The sequence below is a fragment of the Dreissena polymorpha genome, chromosome 6 (assembly GCF_020536995.1).
Source record: "Dreissena polymorpha isolate Duluth1 chromosome 6, UMN_Dpol_1.0, whole genome shotgun sequence".
NCBI lineage: Eukaryota > Metazoa > Mollusca > Bivalvia > Myida > Dreissenidae > Dreissena > Dreissena polymorpha.
This window is the reverse complement of record NC_068360.1, coordinates 106,605,990-106,621,716: the sequence shown is the minus strand read 5'-3', so window position 1 is coordinate 106,621,716 and position 15,727 is coordinate 106,605,990. Positions and strand designations below refer to the sequence as shown.

Here is a 15,727-nt window from a genome sequence, read left to right as displayed (position 1 = left end):
TATGATTGCATTGTCCACTCAAAGTTTGGCTTGGTGCAGTTTTGTATACTGAAATATGATTGCATTGTCCACTCAAAGTTTGGCTTCAGGTGCAGTTTTCTATACTGAAATATGATTGCATTGTCCACTCAAAGTTTGGCTTGGTGCAGTTTTCTATACTGAAATATGATTGCATTGTCCACTCAAAGTTTGGCTCAGTGCAGTTTTCTATACTGAAATATGATTGAATTGTCCACTCAAAGTTTGGCTTGGTGCAGTTTTTTATACTGACATTATGATTGTATTGTCCACTCAAAGTTAAGCTTGGTGCAGTTTTCTATACTGAACTATGATTGCATTGTCCACTCAAAGTTTGGCTTGGTGCAGTTTTTTATACTGAAATATGATTGCATTGTCCACTCAAAGTTTGGCTTGGTGCAGTTTTCTTTACTGAAATATGATTGCATTGTCCACTCAAAGTTTGGCTGGTGCAGTTTTCTATACTGAAATATGATTGCATTGTCCACTCAAAGTTAATTAATTTGGCTTGGGGCAGTTTTCTATACTGAAATATGATTGCATTGTCCACTCAAAGTTTGGCTGGTGCAGTTTTCTATACTGAAATATGATTGCATTGTCCACTCAAAGTTAAATAATTTGGCTTGGTGCAGTTTTCTATACTGAAATATGATTGCATTGTCCACTCAAAGTTTGGCTGGTGCAGTTCTCTATACTGAAATACGATTGCATTGTCCACTCAAAGTTTCGCTTGGTACAATTGCATTGTCCACTCAAAGTTTCGCTTGGTGCAGTTTTCTATACTGAAATATGATTGCAATGTCCACTCAAAGTTTCGCTCGGTGAAGTTGTCTATACTGAAATATGATTGAATTGTCCACTCACAATTTTTCTCAGTGTAGTTTTGCTATGGTGTTGAGCTGCCTAACATGACATTATGTTTGTTTGGATTTTTCCCTGTATTTAACACCTATTTCAAAGTGATAATGGTGGTGTACCGTCTTGCACTTCTTCGTTTGGAAAGTGCAAATAATTATATGTCTGTAAATAGGCCCTAATAGATTTAGATGTGTTCAAAGAATTATAGAACAAACATACAAATCATATGTTGATTCATTTTTGGCATTTGCTGTCATGTTTGCAATTTTGAGAAGAAAAATGCTATTACACAGCAAAAAAATTAGTTTGCGTTTTCAGAAAAAAAATCAGTTTTCATACATTCAGTATCTGTACTATTCAATATTATGAATATGTGTATGCATTTGAAACATATAACAACTGACGTTACAATTTTTTAAATAATTTAATTTCATAATGTTTAATTAAATCACCCCAAATGTATCTGATTTAAGTGTTTTTAACTGTGTGGTTAATTATTAAAATGTAAATGACTTTTGCATCATTGTGGCCACAAATTTCTACAAAAAAGACATGTGTTGTCACTCCTTACAACTTATAATTGCAAAATAACTTTTATAAAATTTTCATGAGCACAGATTTATGAATCAAATCAGAAACTGAGTGTCTGTAGCAGTTTGCTTTATTTGCATTTAATGGTTTACCAACATTGCACTGAAATATACATATTTAAGCTATAAATTTTGGTCGTAAATCTATCACACATAAGACCAGTTGCCAACATTGAAAATCTTGGCAGCCATAAAGAGGCAGTGTAAATCTTATCAAAAAGCAAACCTTGAAAAGGTTGATGTTTTCTTAAGTGAAGAGTGAAGAAAATGACAAGATAGTATAGTCAAACATTGAAAGATAACATCCCGTTGTACAAGCCAGAAATAGGATACACTAGGAGACCCCATTTAAAAGAGATGCACTGCTAAGTACATTTAATATGTTTTTACATTTGTATGTGCATCTTTGCTTATGTGCTGTAAATGCAGTGTTAAATTTTACTGCTTAAGTGTTTGAGTGTGTTTAAAGCATAATAAAATTTAGTATGAAGAGAAAATTAATATTATACTTTTTTATTCATAATAGAAGTTGACAAATGGTTGTTGTCTGAGCTTGTGACTGGGATATAAGATTAATTAACATTTAAGTAGCGTTTTGGGGAAATAGACCTTAAAGCATGTGCGTAAAGTGTCACACTAGATTAGCTTGTGAAGTTTGCATGGGCTAATCAGGAACGAATCTTTCCGCTTTCATGGAATTGCTTGTTTAAATAAAGTCTCTTATGAACAAAATTACAGACTGGGTGGAAAGATTCTTCCCTGATTAGCCTGTGTGGAGTGCAGACTCTGATCTGGGACAACAGTCTTTACGCACATGCATTATGCACTGTTTTCATAGAGCACAGTTTATCAAAGTTTTCACACATCCCCCCTCTCCCCCTTCATGTTTTCACACATTCCCCCTCACCCCCCTTCATGTTTTCACACATTCCCCCTCTCCCCCCTTCATGACAATTAGAGGGAGGGGTTCTGAAGCCTCAACTGACATTAAGATTGTCCATCTTTCTGTCCGAAGACTACGACTCATCAAATTAAGTAGTCATTCTCTTTGTAATAATATACAGTATTCAAAAATGCAGTCATTGTTCCTTAATATATGTGTTTGTGCATGTGCAATTTGTTGTATATAATTTACATAGAACGTGTTAGAGTTATGCCCCCCTTATAACTTTGAATTTGTTTAGCACAAATTGCTATAGATTATGACATGCGTATTTGGTCATTGGGTGGGGGAAAAGAAGGCTTTGTATTTATCACTGTTTTATATATATATATAATGCTTCAGTTCAACCAGAATGTGTGATGAATGATAAGTTTAAAAAAAGTAAATGTATTAAAGCAATTGATTGAACATTTCTATAAAGTCATTAAAAAGTCATTACATGTACATCATTACTTTCCAAATAGTGTTTCTTGCTCCTTTGAAAGTTGTATGTGACAAAAATATCATTCTTATATAATAGTCTGTTTTAAATTAATATCAAATAGTATCAATATATTTAATGTCAAATGACAATTGGTAAAAAAAGATAATATTCGTCACCAATTACACATGTAAACAATTATTTAAATGTTAGCAGTAGCAAAAAAACTTCGTCAGTATGCCTGGCAGACACCAAAAAATATGTTCAGCATTTAAGTTACTGCTGAACAAGCTTTTATTGGTTGAAAACTGTGTGGTTGACAATAAACTGTGTGGTTGACAATAAACTTTTGAGATGCAAGTATCTAGTTACAGCACATGACAAACTCTTTATGGGCCACAATTACGGGGTAATTACTCTGTCTTCCGATGTCTTCAAAATGCTATTTACAGGAAATTAGATACAGATTCCTATGTATTGTTGTTGAAAGCATTTGAGTGTGCTTTACACCATTAACTCCTTTTGACAAATTTGAAAATTGAGAGCAATTTGTCCAGTTTAATTTGCCATCAAGCAAATTTTAGGGTGATAGGAAATGCTATTTTGATGATGATGCAAATTTTGTTTAAAAGTATGTTTTTACGAACCACGCGATAAACATGATGTTCATTAATATAAAAAAATGTTTATCATATGAGTCGCGTTTTGAGAGAATAATGGGCATAATGCATATGCGTTAAGTGTGGTCCCAGATTAGCCTGTGCAGTCCACACAGGCTAATCAGGGACGACAATTGCCGCCTAAATTGGATTTTTGCTAAGTAGAGACTTCATTTAAACGAAAATTGTCATAACAGCAGAAAGTGTCGTCCCTGATTAGCCTGTGGGGATTGCACAGGCTAATCTGGGACGACACTTTACGCACATGCATTATGCCCAGTTTTCTCAGAACGCGTCTCATATAATGGGATAAAGAGTCTGGTGTGTTTGATAATACATTTTTATGAGCTGGTCTCTAAGTACAACACTGGGCTTATTGTTTTTGCATAAAAAAATCATCCCAGATTAGCCCGTGTAGTCTGTTTCCTGTTAAGAAGAAAATTCTTGTAGACGAAAAATACCATAAAAGCTGAAAGTGTTGTTCCTGATTAGTTTGTGCAAACTTAATGGTTGTATCGAAAAACAGCAGGTCATGTGAGTGGAATACTCCAATCACAATACAGCGTTTATGTGAATATGCGAACAGTTGTAATAATTATTAATAATTGAATAACCATCGTATTGATTTAGTATTTTAAGAATATAAAGGGGTTTTACCACATTCTTAGAGTACCTCTGTCAGTGAACCCCCTTTTTCACCGCCTTTAAAAGGATAATCGCAGCAGGGATTTTAGTTATAGAAAAAAACATGCACCATACAACTGTAAAACTGTACAATTTACGCTCTGTGTGTGGTCGTTTAACTTGAACAAAATAAGACATGTTTTATAATTAACATTGATTATTGCAGGTAAAGACTTATGAGTCACAAAATTATTATGTATGTCAAATTATATCTTGTAATCTTTGCATTTGGATTTAAGATAATTGAATTATGATTGTCAAATGGATCAGTTAAAAGGTCCCCAATATGATCTATGATACATTATTCTGAAACTGCAAGAATATATAAAACAATTACATTGCATTCCTTACACATCCTTAAATACGCATGATGTCATACTGAATTTTTTTAATGACTATTTTGTGGTTTGCGGTATTTTTCATTGAACCATACCATATTACTATAAGTATTTTTAGACTAAAGACTACAATGTCATATTGTAGTACAGTAGACTCTGCCAATACCGGACTCTCTGAATACCGGAACTCTCCCGATTCCGGACGGTCGGGCCAGTCCCGTATTTTCTCCTTCTATTTCTTTGTTAAAAAATGTTGAATAAACCGAACTCTCTGAAAACCGGAAACTGGACGGGTATCTCCGTAAATTTGGTCATTTTCAACGTAAAATACATTGAGTATACCGGACGGTCTAAATTCTCAAGATGCCCGAGGCGTGAAAATAACAATACCTAGTCAGCACAGCGAGTGCGGTGTCACACATTTTGCTCGCGCAATTATCGATAATCGGATTAAACATACCATAAAGGTGTCAAGTCGTTACCGCGCTATGGGAGTCCGATTAAGTAATGTAAAAAAAACTGTGAATGTCTATAAGAGACGTGCGGTAACACCAAAAAGTGATTGACTCGGTCGTTTTATTAATTATTTATTATTGCCTATGATAAACAATTTAATTAAACAAGAGGGTCATCAGGCCCTAAGGCGCTCACCTGAAAGCCAAAGGAACTAGACTATTCTGAAAAAAATGCAAGCTGATTCATGAAGATTATTATGGACCAAAAAAGTGACTTTTAACATGTTTTTAGCTTACCTGAGCACAACGTGCTCATGGTGAGCTATTGTGATCGCCTTTTGTCCGTCGTGCGTCGTCAACATTTACCTTGTTAACACTCTAGAGGCCACATTTATTGTCCAACCTTCATGAAACTTACTCAGAACATGTGTCCCAATAATATCCTGGACGAGTTCAGAAATGGTTCCGGTTGATTGAAAAACATGGCCGCCAGGGGGCGTGGCAGTTTTCCTAATATGGCTTTAGTAAAACCTTGTTAACACTCTAGAAGTCACATTTTTAGTCCAATCTTCATGAAACTGTGTCAGAACATGTGTCCCAATAATATCTTGGACGAGTTCGAAAATGGTTCCGGTTGGTTGAAAAACATGGCCACCAGGGGGCATGGCAGTTTCCCTTATATGGCTGTATCAAAACCTTGTTAACACTCTTGAAGTCACATTTTTAGTCCAATCTTCATGAAACTTTGTCAGAACATGTGTCCCAATAATATCTTGGACGAGTTCGAAAATGGTTCCGGTTGGTTGAAAAACATGGCCACCAGGGGGCATGGCAGTTTCCCTTATATGGCTGTAGTAAAACCTTGTTAACACTCTTGAAGTCACATTTTTAGTCCAATCTTCATGAAACTTTGTCAGAACATGTGTCCCAATAATATCTTGGATGAGTTCGAAAATGGTTCCGATTGGTTGAAAAACATGGCCGCCAGGGGGCATGGCAGTTTTCCTTATATGGCTATAGTAAAACCTTGTTAACACTCTAGAAGTCACATTTTAAGTCAAATCTTCATGAAACTTTGTCAGAACATGTGTCCCAATAATATCTTGGACGAGTTCGAAAATGGTTCCGGTTGGTTGAAAAACATGGCCGCCAGGGGGCATGGCAGTTTTCCTTATATGGCTATAGTAAAACCTTGTTAACACTCTACAAGTCACATTTTTAGTCCAATCTTCATGAAACTTGATCAAGGCATGTGTCCCAATAATATCTTGGATGAGTTCGAAAATGGTTCCAGTTGAATGAAAAACATGGCCGCCATGGGGCGGGGCAGTTTTCCTTATATGGCTTTACTGTATGGTAAAACCTTGTTAACACTCTAGAAGTCACATTTGTGGTCCAATGCTCATGAAATTTGGTCAGAATATTTGAACTAATAATATCTGGGCTAAGTTCAAAAATGGTTGAGATCCGTTAAAAAACATGACCGCAAGGGGGCGTGGCATTTTTCCTTAAATGACTATTTACTACAAAACCTTGTTAACACTCTAGAAGTCACATTTATTATCCAATCTTTATGAAACTTGATCAGAACATTTGTTCTAACATTAGCTCGAGTGAGTTTGAAAATGGTTATGGTTCGTTGAAAAACATGGCCGCCAGGGGGGGGGCAGTTGTCCTTATATGGCTTTAGTGAAAACTTGTTGACACTATATTAGCCACATTTATTGGCCAATCTTCATGAAACTTGGTCAGAACATTTGTCCCAATGAAATTTTGCTAGAGATTGAAGCTGGGTCATATGAGCTCAAAAACTAGGTCACAAGGTCAAATATAAAAAAAACATGTTAAAAGTCACTTTTTTGGTCCAAAATAATCTTCATGAATCAGCTTGCATTTTTTTCAGAATAGTCTAGTTCATTTGGCTTTCAGGTGAGCGCCTTAGGGCCTGATGGCCCTCTTGTTTTTATATTTGATAAAAATTAATGATTAATGTTGTCCACTGAGAGATAACTGAATTTCAGGTGGGAAATAAGATCTTTCTTTTTCACTGACTGCTGTGCATCTCCGCTATAAATGTGTCCAAAGTGTCATGATATGTAATGAATATGTCAATAAAGATGTTACATTAGTGTTTGGTGTGAATAAATGTGAATAAAGTAACACTATCAATAAGTTGGCTACATTGTACTATGCACTTTGAATGTCATCAAGAAATATTTGGGTTTGCCGTCCCTCCCAGTTTACCAAAGACCACAGCTAGGATTGTTGTCGTTTTTACTGCATAAATTCATCATGATAAAATGAAGTACAGTTTATAGTTTATAGTCTAAAACATGTGGGCTACCAAGTACATGCCTATGTTTTTTTGACAAGTTTCTAATATTGTCATCAGTTTACTGATCATTTACCATTTCTGAATAATAGTAAAAGGATAATCTGTTGCAGATATATGCAGCCTTTCTATTAACAGTTGACCACAATGGAACATTTCAATGTGGAGAGATATTACCCAGCAACCTTATATGTAGGCATTTAATTAAGACAATGCTATTATTAAGAATACTAGACTTATAAACATGACTGGCCTCTTTAATATACTATTTAACACTATATTTAAAATTAATAAAAAATTAATTGTCTGTGTTTGTTCAGCGTTTCAAGTTATATTAACAAAACAACTGCTTCCTTAAAGTCGACATACAGTTTTGGAAGGAATAAAAATCATTGATATTATTTGCAATACAAGGAGGAAATTTTAAAATTATTATTAATGGAAATCTGCTTTCATTAAAAAAATTACCTCCCATACTAATTATTTGAATGTATATTTAACCCATTTATGCCTTGTGGACTCTCCCATCCTTCTAAATTGAATCAATTTGTTTCCAAAATAAGGGATGTCTAGTATATTTATTTCTATATTTAGAATATTTCTTACAGAAATTCCTTTAAGCATATAGCGAAGACTCTGATGTGACGCCGCATCATGCGGCGTCTCATCTGGGTCTACGCTGTTTGCCAAGGCCTTTTTTCTAGACGCTAGGCATAAATGGGTTAATGCTATACCTGCATATATTGAATTGTAACAATAATATGAGTTGATAACCATTTTATTGCTGATGAAAAACATAAGTATAATATTTAAGTAAGCTAGGGTAAGAACGTTATTTCATGAGCAAATTATATGCATGTTACTTTAATGGGAAATATTTTCTTAGATAAGGCTACATTTCTACTTATTATCTAGTGGTGTATAACCTGTATAATGTACATGTTTTAATGTTCAAGGTTTGAATTAACCCATTTATGCCTAGTGGACTCTCCCATCCTTGTAAATTGGATCTATTTATTTCCAAAAGTAGGGATGTCTAGTATATTTATTTCTATATTTAGAATATTTTACAGAAATTCCTTTAAGCAAACAGCGCAGACCCTGATGAGACGCCGCATCATGCGGCGTCTCATCTGGGTCTACGCTGTTTGCCAAAGCCTTTTTTCTAGACGCTAGGCATAAATGGGTTAAACATGTCATTGAGATTAAATCTCCTAAATGTACTGTGTTGAAAGTCAAATAAAGATTTTTTGCGTAATTGATTGCATTAATCCACCACAGATAAAGATAAGTTCTTATCAATTGAAATGTTGTACACTTAAAGCTTATTGAAGTGAAATTCAATATATCAAAAACAAATGTAGGGTAGAATAAAATAGATACAATTTTAGAATGTTATGTAAAGCATGCGCAGTGAAAGAAACAAGATAAGAAATGCATGTGTACATGTCAACATTGTTTGGTGATCATTATCAGAATTCTACGGATGTCACCAACTTCTTTGCAAATCTACAGGGCCTGTCAGCTATCTCTATTGTAATTCATATGAAAATTGAAATCCCATACAACACCTACTGTCATGGGATGTGCAAAAGTTCTTGATTTATTCAATATCGGCGGATTACAACTGTACCACAATCAAAGTATTTTCTGGGTTCAAGACAAGTTAGTCAATCTATTAATGTTTATAATGCTGAACAAAATCACAGCTGTAATATTCATGGAACAAATGCTACTAAACATGTGGTAAAGTCAATGAACTAGACAATTTATGAACTTTTTTTGTTCATAAACTTCACATTCATGAACAGCACATGAAATGGAACAAGAATTTCAGGAACCATTTTGGTACTTCATGAACAGTTCATGATTAAAATTTCATGAAAATAGTTCCTGAACTATTATAAATCACTCAATACAGTGTGCTATCGTTGATTTCAGTTGAACGATTCCTTCTTTTGTTTCAAGGTATGAAGTCTATTTGTGTCTGTAAGTTGCAGTTAATATGTGAGAAATTACTTCTTCTGTTTAATTTAATGCAATATATTGCCAATATCGTTTGGTCATTTCATCAAAACATTATTAAATTTCTTTAAATCTGTACACACTACCTTCAATCTTATACTCCATCATGGTGTAACCTGCACGAGCCAGGATTTGTTTACTTAAGATCACTAAATGGATCTTCACCGACACTTTGCATATTTAATTAAACAGTTCTTTTATGTGGCTCATTTCAAAACTTGAGAGATCATGCTAATGTATGTAAAATTGCATTTTATGCGCCTAAGGAGTAAACAGGATATGGGGAGCTGGTAAAAAAGCTTCATTTCATGTAGCATGCATCGCAATTTTCATAAATTAGAAAAAACACAATTTAAAAATTACCAAAAGTTGATATTTTTTTGTAACTTATTAGCATATTAATTTGGTTGGTAAAATCTTCTTGATTTTCTAGTGCATTTAGCTGTAGGTATAATGAGGTGAAGGCGATGAAGCTAAATTATTTGGACTGCGCTCTGTGCAAAAGGGGTTTAATTCATGTGCGCAGTCGGCACAGGCTAACCAGGTGTGACATTTCCGCTTTTATTGTATTTTTCATTTAAAGGAAGACTTTGCTTGATGAAACTCCAGTTTTATAGTTAGAAAATGTTGTCCCTGATTAGCCTGTGCGAACATGCATTAAAGCCCCTTTTTACAGTGCAAGGCTCACATGTTTTACTGAAGATAACAGGAGAACTTGACTTGTATCAGTATTGATTGTCCAAAATTAGGAGAAACATTATTGATGAAATCAGGACTTCTGAGCACACATTGTTGGTGAAATAACAAGATTACATGGCCTTACAGACAGCTGGTCACTTTGAGAATTGAATAGCCAGAAAATGTGAGCAATCCATTGAATGTACAGCATTAATTGTAGCATATTTTTTCAGTGAAACTCAAGAAGGCTTCATTGATTTATTGCATTATACAAGATTGATATTTATTCCAAATGCTTGAACTTGTTTAAAGATTGATAATTTGTTTATAAATCACTAGATTGTTTGTTGTCTATGTTAAGTAGTTGATGTAATTAGCATAATCATCTACCTCACAATTCTCCTCCTCACCATCACCATCATCATCATCATCATCATCATCATCATCATCATCATCATCATCATCATCATCATCATCATCATCATCATCATCATCATCATCATCATCATCATCATCATCATCATCATCATCATCATCAACAACAACACATCATCATCATCATCATCATCATCATCATCACAATCACCATCACCATTACAACCACCATCATCATCATCATCATCATCATCATCATCATCATCATCATCATCATCATCATCATCATCATCATCATCATCATCATCATCATCATCATCATCATCACCACCACCACCACCATCATCATCATCATCATCATCATCATCATCATCCTTCTGGACCCCCCCCCCTAATAACTATCATTTCTTTCCTCAGAATCAGACATCAATCATTATCATTAATAGCTCTTTTATAATCAGAATCAGTTTAGTCCAAGATCTGTAATGGGTTGTTTCTGTTGTTTTTTAAAGTAAAAATAGGAGGAATACCAAATGCACTACACTTGCGAATTTGTCATCTTTATTAGTCAACACAGGGATGCAGAAAGTAATGCAGATTAGAGATAAAAATGATAGGAAAGAATGTGAAAGTTTTGGTTGCTAATTATTTAAGGTCTGTAATCTTGTGCAAGGTGTCCTAACCCCCATTTAATATGTCTGCCAGCACTATTAAAGACAGCTTTCAAAAACAAAAGCAATTCTATGAATAAGATGTGTCATGGTAAATTTGTTTGCTTTGTTGTTGTTGAAGTTGTCACCATTTTCAATAGGTGACCTTGAATTTTCTTTAGACCAGAAATATGTTAAATGAAGATATTCAGCAATATAATTATGGTATGTCAATAATAGATTCTTAAAGTGTTTTCAACTAATTACAATGATACATATTATTTTTGATTAATTTATTAATAATTATTCCACCATATTGACTAATGTATTAAGCATGAGCGTGATGATTCTCGAAACTGTTAATAATCCAATCAAATAGCAATGCCAGACAAACCACTAAAACAGATTTGTTCGAAGAATGCGCCTATAAATACGAATAATTCGCGTGTGGCCGGTTGACTCATATGTTTTAATTTCACTTCCATTCTTCTTTTGGTTTTCTGTTTTGTATCTATAGGTTTATGACCAGCAATATGTAATAATGTAAAATAAGCTGCGAAAACTCCGCATAACATCCCGTACTGCGTGTGATGCAGCTAAGAACTGCACAGAAAAAGACATTCGCTATCCTTGATCTCATTCATTGAACTATCAACGCCGTATATCTTTTTTAAACATATTTCTTGTTTAAAATATTTCATGATTGGCAATACTGTGAAATATTTGTTCAGTAAACGGTTTCTGGTTAATGCCATAATATGGTACATCACAGGACCAGTCTCTGTTTAATTATCGTCTGCCAAGATATGATAGATGTCATGTCTTTTGATTTGCGCAACCATTCGTCACACCGTTCTCTGTACACAACTCTGCCTCAATCTTGTGAATGATTTTCATCATACTACAGAATAATCTCCAAGTGTTTCAGTGCATTTTGTTGTGTGGGATTTTAGTTGCAATTGTTTTTAAAGGTCAATTTTTATTACTTTTTTATGTCCTGCATAATTTGAATAATCATTAATAAAATGACAATCGACATGTTCTGTAAATAATGGCATTATGCCACGGCCTTGTGTTGTTTATCTCCTTTTTTTCTTTTAAAAATTCTTGATTGCAAATTCTTACTGCACCCTTTTGAAAGATTGAGTGTCAACCTTTATTTTAAAAAATCAGGATGTACACAGAATATCATTTTTAAGATATCTATATATAGTGTCATTTCTGTGAAAGACATAATAATAACGATATCATTTACAACCGGTATCTGTTTTTATTTATTCTCAATGCAGTACTTTGAACGCAATGCATATTAAATATCCGAGAAAAGTTTATCTGTACCAAGCCAAGGGATGATAATGTTTCAGTTTCATATTTATCTTTATGAATACAAAAGTATTTTGGTATAATGAATTCAATTTTTTAAACATGAGTATCGGTTTCATGGAGATTAAATATCATAAATAATAAACTGTTTTGTGCCCTCTGATCAAAAGCTACCTTGTCTGTTCTTTCAGTGCGGGAACCGAATTTTGAAGGCCTTTGCAAACAGTTTGGATCCAGATGAGATGCCACAGAACGTGGTGTCTCATCAGGATCCAAACTGTTTGCTATTCTGATAATATTCTCTGAAAAAAATCGAAGAAAATACTAATTTTAGAAATTCAGCAGACGACATTTTAGCAGACGACAAATTTCCCAGCATGCAAAGGGTTAATGAGACCACAAAACCTTGCATGACTTTATTGCCGACAGGGTCGCTCCTGTCAAGACTGCGTAAATGCTACACTGTGCACACATGGCATAAGACCTATTTTTGCAAGATGCTGCCCATAATTGTATACACTTTTATATTATAGGTTATCTTGGAATAACACACCTGAATATAACGTTTATGTTCAACTAGCTATTTCTAGCCAAGTTAGCCACATTTGATCTCATTTGAGGGAAGTAATGTTTACTCAGAAAACATCTCTCCCTGAATGTTTCAATACTGAGCATTGTAATGTTTGATTAAGGATTGCATACTGTCATTTTGTGATGAAACTCTGATTGATTTGATGTTTCAGTGATTAAAAGATAGACTGGTATTTGAGAAGTCTCCCCAAAATTGTTAGCAATTTATTGAGTAGTTAAGCATTTTTAGATGAAATTGACTTTGTGAAGTTGCAGACCATTTATCTCTTTTGTATTCTAGAGTTTTTCATTTTTCTCTTGGGTATTTTTAAGATTTCTTCCTAAGACACCAAGTACTGGTTTTACAAAGACACTGACTTTATAATGTGTCTCAATAAGCCTGAGGCTTTTGATGTACTCAAGCTGAAATGTAAACATTAATGCTGATGATCAACTGATGGTAGTTCATCATGTACTGAAGTTCAAATGTAAACATTAATGCTGAGGATCAACTGATGGTAGCTAATCATGTACTCGAGCTCAAATGTAAACATTAATGCTGAGGATCAACTGATGGTAGCTCATCATGTACCCAAGCTCAAATGTAAACATTAATGTTGAGGATCAACTGATGGTAGCTCATCATGTACTCAAGCTCAAATGTAAACATTAATGCTGAGGATCAACTGATGTTAGCTCATCATGTACTCAAGCTCAAATGTAAACATTAATGCTGAGGATCAACTGATGGTAACTCATCATGTACCCAAGCTCAAATGTAAACATTAATGTTGAGGATCAACTGATGGTAGCTCATCATGTACCCAAGCTCAAATGTAAACATTAATGCTGAGGATCAACTGATGGTAGTTCATCATGTACTCAAGCTCAAATGTAAACATTAATGCTGAGGATCAACTGATGGTAGCTCATCATGCACTCAAGCTCAAATGTAAACATTAATGCTGAGGATCAACTGATGGTAGTTCATCATGTACTCAAGCTGAAATGTAAACATTAATGCTGAGGATCAACTGATGGTAGTTCATCATGTACTCAAGCTCAAATGTAAACATTAATGCTGAGGATCAACTGATGGTAGTTCATCATGTACTCAAGCTCAAATGTAAACATTAATGCTGAGGATCAACTGATGTTAGCTCATCATGTACTCAAGCTCAAATGTAAACATTAATTCTGAGATCAACTGATGGTAACTCATCATATACTCAAGTTCAAATGTAAACATTAATGCTGAGGATCAACTGATGGTAACTCATCATGTACTCAAGTTCAAATGTAAACATTAATGCTGAGGATCAACTGATGGTAGTTCATCATGTACTCAAGCTCAAATGTAAACATTAATGCTGAGGATCAACTGATGGTAACTCATCATATACTCAAGTTCAAATGTAAACATTAATGCTGAGGATCAACTGATGGTAGCTCATCATGTACTCAAGTTCAAATGTAAACATTAATGCTGAGGATCAACTGATGGTAGCTCATCATGTACTTAAGCCCAAATGTAAACATTAATGCTGAGGATCAACTGATGGTAGTTCATCATGTACTCAAGCTCAAATGTAAACATTAATGCTGAGGATCAACTGATGGTAACTCATCATATACTCAAGTTCAAATGTAAACATTAATGCTGAGGATCAACTGATGGTAACTCATCATGTACTCAAGTTCAAATGTAAACATTAATGCTGAGGATCAACTGATGGTAGTTCATCATGTACTCAAGCTCAAATGTAAACATTAATGCTGAGGATCAACTGATGGTAACTCATCATATACTCAAGTTCAAATGTAAACATTAATGCTGAGGATCAACTGATGGTAGCTCATCATGTACTCAAGTTCAAATGTAAACATTAATGCTGAGGATCAACTGATGGTAGCTCATCATGTACTTAAGCCCAAATGTAAACATTAATGCTGAGGATCAACTGATGGTAGTTCATCATGTACTCAAGCTCAAATGTAAACATTAATGCTGAGGATCAACTGATGGTAACTCATCATATACTCAAGTTCAAATGTAAACATTAATGCTGAGGATCAACTGATGGTAGTTCATCATGTACTCGAGCTCAAATGTTAACATTAATGCTGAGGATCAACTGATGGTAGTTCATCATATACTCAAGTTCAAATGTTAACATTAATGCTGAGGATCAACTGATGGTAACTCATCATGTACTCAAGTTCAAATGTTAACATTAATGCTGAGGATCAACTGATGGTAGTTCATCATGTACTCAAGCTCAAATGTAAACATTAATTCTGAGGATCAACTGATGGTAGCTCATCAGGTACTCAAGCTCAAATGTAAACATTAATGCTGAGGATCAACTGATGTTAGCTCATCATGTACTCAAGCTCAAATGAATAGGCTTAAGCTTAAATTTTCTTTCCTATTCTACACAGTCATGTAATCTATAATTATCCATGTATAAATGTACAATGTATTCAATAAGTTTTCACCCTGGAATCCTATTGTTGCAATTGCTATTATTTCTATTTGGGTGACACTTGAATATAATAAACTGGCCAAAGAAAAAGGGGTTTAATGCATATGCTTACAGTGTTGTCCCAGATTAGCCTGTGCAGTTCACACAGGCTAATTATGGATGAAAATTTCCACTGTTATGTTATTTTTCAATCAAAGAAATTATCTTTGTAGCAAAAGTCCAGTTTAGGCAGAAAGTGTAATCCCCGTGATGTCAAAGTTTTACACACTTATGGTAGAACATGTTTTTGTGTACCTTTTTTCTTTTTTGTATCAATAGTTCC

General features: G+C 34.4%; 1 protein-coding gene across 14 annotated transcripts in view; it reads left to right on the top strand.

The window, feature by feature from the left end:
• The window catches only part of LOC127835070 (uncharacterized), a 322,519-nt gene that overhangs the window by 40,403 nt on the left and 266,389 nt on the right, over positions 1-15,727 (top strand). The gene's annotated exons all lie outside the window — the stretch shown is intronic.